The sequence below is a fragment of the Chrysochloris asiatica genome, unplaced genomic scaffold, assembly GCF_000296735.1.
Source record: "Chrysochloris asiatica unplaced genomic scaffold, ChrAsi1.0 scaffold00170, whole genome shotgun sequence".
In the NCBI taxonomy this organism is placed as follows: domain Eukaryota; kingdom Metazoa; phylum Chordata; class Mammalia; order Afrosoricida; family Chrysochloridae; genus Chrysochloris; species Chrysochloris asiatica.
Window position 1 is genome coordinate 7,355,217 of NW_006408688.1, and position 5,194 is coordinate 7,360,410.

Genomic DNA, 5,194 nt, shown 5'->3' on the forward strand with positions numbered 1-5,194 from the left:
ACCAATCACAAACTATCAAATATGTAAAACTGAATAAAAGACTAACTTGAAATTGAGTACTTAGAAAAAATGACCAAGGTTATATGTTTTAAAAAGAAATGGTTCTTAAAACCAAGGGGGGGGGTGGTTATGTGCTATGGAATCAGTTCCGACTCATAGTGACCCAGTATAGGGCTTCTGAGGCTTAAAACCTTTATGGTATCAGAAAGCCTCATCTTTCTCCTGCAGAACAGCAGGCAGTTTTGATCTGCTAACCTTAAGGGTAGCAGCCAAACTCGTAGCCACTACACTACCAGAGCTCCTTAAAAAAATCATAGTTCTCTTAAACTTTAAGAATTTCAAGAACTTAGAAGTTTAAGAATTTAAAATAAATAAGATTAAAAATTCACTTTGTTGTCAGGGGTCATCAAGTAGGTTCTGACTCATAGCAGCTCTGTATAGGGTTTCCAAGGACCAGCTGGTAAGTTTGAACCACCAGCTGTGCACTTCAAACTGACCTTGTGGTTCAGTGCTTATCCTACAATGCCACACCGGGACTCCATAAAACCAAATAAAAACTCTCATAGGGCAAGTTTAATAATCTATTTGACACAACAATACAAACTAGTGATCTGGAAGATAGAGATGAAACAATCCCAAATGCAATAGAGAAAGAATAAGAAAAAATATAAAAGATATTGTGATGATTTTGTATCAATTTGACTAGACTGTGGTGCCCATTCCACCACTTGTCTGTCAGTTTGTCTTACTTTGTTGGCTTGTGAGTTGCTGTGATTCTGTGGGCTATGCCACCAGTATTTTAAATACCAGCAGGGTCACCCATGGTGGACAGGTTTCAGATTAACTTCCAGCGAAGACAGACTAGGAAGAAGGAGTAATGAACTACTTCTGAACATTTATTTAGTCACTGAAAACCTTATGAATAGCAGAGAAACACTGTTAGATATAGTGCCGGAAAATGAGCCCCTCAGATTGGAAGGCACTCAAAATGCGAAGAGGGAAGAGCTTCCTCCTCAAAATAGAGTTGACTGTGATGATGCAAATGGAGTAAAGCCTGTAGGAGTAAAGCACACTTGGGGACCTTCTTTTGCTGAAAAAGAGGAAGACCACCAGCGAGAAGGATTGGCCAAGTGGCAGCATCAGTGGACTCAAGTGTGGTAACAGTAGTGAGGTTAGCCCAGGATCGGGCAGTGTTTCATTCTGCTGTGCATAAAGTCACTATGAGTTGGCACCAACTCGATGACACCTAACAACAACAACAATGGTGCCCATTTGTTTGGTCATTCACTAGATATTGCAATGTAGTATTTACATGTGATTAGCAAGTTCCTCATGAACACAATAAAATGTTCTGGAATATCCATGCTTCGCAGTCTTGAACTTGCTAGCCTCCCTAATAGAACCAATTCCTCAAAATCTTTTTTTCTCTTTCTCTATGTGGCACTGTCAGTTAATGCGCTGGACTGCAAATGTTCGTTTAAACTGCAAGGTCGAAGGTTCAAGCTCACCAGCTGCTCCTTAAAAACCCTATGCAGGGTCACTATGGGCTGGAACTATCTCAATAGCACTTAACAACAACAACAACAACATATATATATCATGTACTTGTATATGATAGTAATTTTAAAAGTATTCCTACAAAGTCATGTTGTTAAGTGCTGTCAGGATGGTTCGGGCCTCTAGCAACTCTGCGTACAACAGAATAAAACGTTGCCCGGTACTGTGCCATCCTCACAACTGCTGCTATGCTTGAGCCCACTCATTGCTGTCAAGTTTGGGGTTTCCCTCTTTTTCACTGATCTTCCACCTTGCCAAGCATGTTGTCCTTCTGTAGGGACTGGTCCCTCGTAATTACATGTATGAAAGATGAAGTCTGGTCATCTTGGCTTCTAAGGAATATTCTGGTTGACTGCAAACCTTAAGGTCAGCAGTTCGAAACTACCAGCCGCTCCGTGGGAGAAAGATGAGGCTTTCTACTCCCGTAAAGATTACACCCTCGGAAACCCTGTACAGGGTCGCAATGGGTCGGAACCGACTCGACGGCACTTAACAACAACAACAACAACTTATTCTAGCACAGATTTGTTTGTTTCAAAGTCACAGAAACCGTTATTAAGCAAAAATATCAAAATATCAAAATATCAATTGTTTCTTGACCTAACCTCTATCTAGGTCTACACACTTCTGAAGATGGTGTTTCCAGTCACCATACAGCAGCACACAACATAGCAGATGATTTGCCTTCCAGCCTTCAGCCCAGGGCTAGGAGAGTTGCGGAGAGCACTGACCCAGGAAGTGAGAGCATGGAGCTGGAGAGGATCGTCACTGCAGCCCTCTTTGCCTTTGTCCAGATGCATCTCCCAGAGGTCAACTTCGTGTTTTGGATGATGTCAACTTCTCTTATGTTCTTGGGATCCTGGAAGACCTGGGCCCCTCAGAGGGGAACTTTGACACAGAAGACTTCACTGAGATGATGGAGGTCTGTGTGCCTGGTTTTGCACACATTCCCAGGAGTATAATAAGGAACATGATATAGAAGCGTTCAGGACAGCTGAGTGGTGTTGGGGACAAAGAAAACTTGCAGCCACAGACTCTGAGGTCCAAGGTCAGGAGTCCATTTCCCCGGATCCCCTCAGAGGCCTGAAGAGCTCAAAGAAGAGACCAGGTCTTCTCCCACTGCTGCTGGGGACACCCAAGACAAGGCAGCAGGCACTGAGGAGAAGCTGCTGCCAGAGGTGGATGTACTGGAGGTGTTCCCCAGCTGTATAGTGGTGTAGGCCCAATGGGTGCTTGTCAAAGCTAGGGAGGACATGGGAAAGGCTGCACAGATGTTGGTAGAGGGGAAGGATGGCCCTAATTAGAGCCTGCCCAGGCACCTCAAAGACCCGCAGAAGGATGAGCTGAAGTCCTTCGTCCTGCAAAAGTATGTGATGGTGAACAGTGTAAAAGATCAGAAGATTCACCAACCCATAGCTTCCAAGGAGGCCCCCAAGAAGCTGATCCGTTACATTGACAACCAGGTAGTGAGTACCAAAGGGAAGTGATTCAAAGATGTGTGGAACCCTGAGGCCACGTACATCAATCTCAAGCTGACCAGAAAGTAATGCTTCCACTGAGACAAGTGCCAGACTCTGCCTGAGCCCTCTCTCCCAACATGGGCCTCTTTAACTTCTGACCCTCATCTGCTTCCTTGCCCCACAGTGCTAATGTCCTCTGAGAGCTGCCCACAAGCACAGTAAATATGGCCTGAGGGAAAGAAAAAAAAAAAGGTGTTTCTGTCTCTCCAACCCTTCCTCAAAAATTCTATGCACTTCAAGTTACACCACAGCAAAACTGCTGTGTTGGCATCCTCTAGGGACACCAGTTGTATCCCTTCTAATCGCTCTTTGAGTTTGGGGAACAAAAAGAAGTCTAAAGGGACAAGATCATGGCTGTAAGGTAGAGGGGGTAAGGTATCCCAGTGAAATTCTCATAGGAAAACCCTTGTTACAGTGAAGAATGAGAAGTGCATTGTTGTGATGGAAAAAAAGTTTCTCAGCACAACTCTCCTGAACTTTTTCTCACCAGTACGGTTTCTGATTCTCCTAAAACTTTTTCATAATAAACCCCCATGATCATGATTGCCCTGTGTTCTTCGAGAAAATCTTATCAAGATTGCCCCTTGAAAATCCAAGAAAACTGCCTCCATAGCCTTCTGAGCTGACTTCTCTGCCTTCAATTTAGTTGACTCAGCAGAGTCTCTCAGAAGCTACTTCTTATCAGACTTTGCTATCTGGATTATATTGGTAAATCCAAGATTCATTCTCAATTATGATTTACACTGTAAAATTGCCTTCATTTGCTTATGTTTTGCTGAAAAGACTGGTGGGAAGATCAACTTTTTGAAGGAACTGATCTTTACACAATGCTTTTGGCAGTCATGCAGCCAAAAGCTTGTTGAGGTCAAGATATTTACTTAAAAATTGAAAATATTAAAGTATTTCAGTTGCTATTGCATTGGTGGTAAGTCCACAATCTTCTTCCATCAGTTTCTGTACTTCAGTCGCTGTTTCTTCATTCATTGAGCTTGACCGTCTTTCCTCTCTTAGAATGTCTTTGAGGTCTTCCTAATGTTCCATAAAATGTTTGATCCATCAGAAAATTGTTGTTTTATGTGGGGTAACAAACTTATTGCAAAGCTTTGTGATTTGAGAAGCTGTCCACTCAAGTTTTTGCTAAAAAATTGCTATTAGCCCTGACCTGAAGTTTGTTCTTTTCCATAGCACCATTGTTGTCATTGTTAAGTGCTGTCAAGTCAGTTCTGACACATAGCAACCCTGTATAGGGTTTACAAAGAGCGGCTGGTGGATTTGAACTGCTGACCTTGTGGTTCAAACCAACCTTGAGGTCCAGTGCATTGTGCCACAGCCCCATACCAGGATTCCATAGCCCCACAAGTATCCCTTTTTATTGACGTCACCCTAATGAGAGGAACATAAATATATTTTTGAGAGAGCCTCCCTGCAGCTATCTACTGATTGTAGAGACATGTTGATTTGGAATAAGCCTGTGCATGTATGAACTGGATCCTTAGTAGCAATACTTTTTGACTTACACACACATATGTTTTGGACAAAGACAGACAAGGAAGAAGGAGAAATGGACTACTTTAGAATATTCAATCACTGAAAACCTTATGAATAACAGTGGAACACTGTCAGCACATTCAATGTTCATTACTGAATACTGAAATACGATGAAGAGAACCAGAATACTATCAGATATAGTGCCAGAAGATGAGCCTCTCAGGTTGGAATGCACTCAGAATACAACTGGGGAAGAGCTGCTTATTCAAAGTAGAGTTGACTGTGATGACACAAATGGAATAAAGCCCTAGGGACCTTCATTTGCTGATGGCACAACTCAAAATGAAGAGAAATAGCTGTAAACATCTATTAATAATCAGAACATAGAATGTATGAAGTTTGAATCTAGGAAAATTGGAAATCATCAAAAATGAAATGGAACGCAAATATCTATATCCTACGTATTTAGTGGGCTGAAATGGACTGATGTTGGCCATATTGTAACTGACAATCACATGGTTTACTATGCTGGGAATGACAAATTGGAGAGGAATGGTGTTGCATCCATCATCAAAAAGAACATATCAAGCAAGATCTGACACAAAGCACAACGCTGTCTCTGATAGGAT

At 42.2% G+C, this 5,194-nt stretch overlaps 1 pseudogene; it reads left to right on the top strand.

The window, feature by feature from the left end:
• The first annotated feature begins 2,303 nt into the window (after nucleotides 1-2,303).
• On the top strand, nucleotides 2,304-3,104 carry LOC102815637 (annotated as a pseudogene).
• Nucleotides 3,105-5,194: the final 2,090 nt, after the last annotated feature.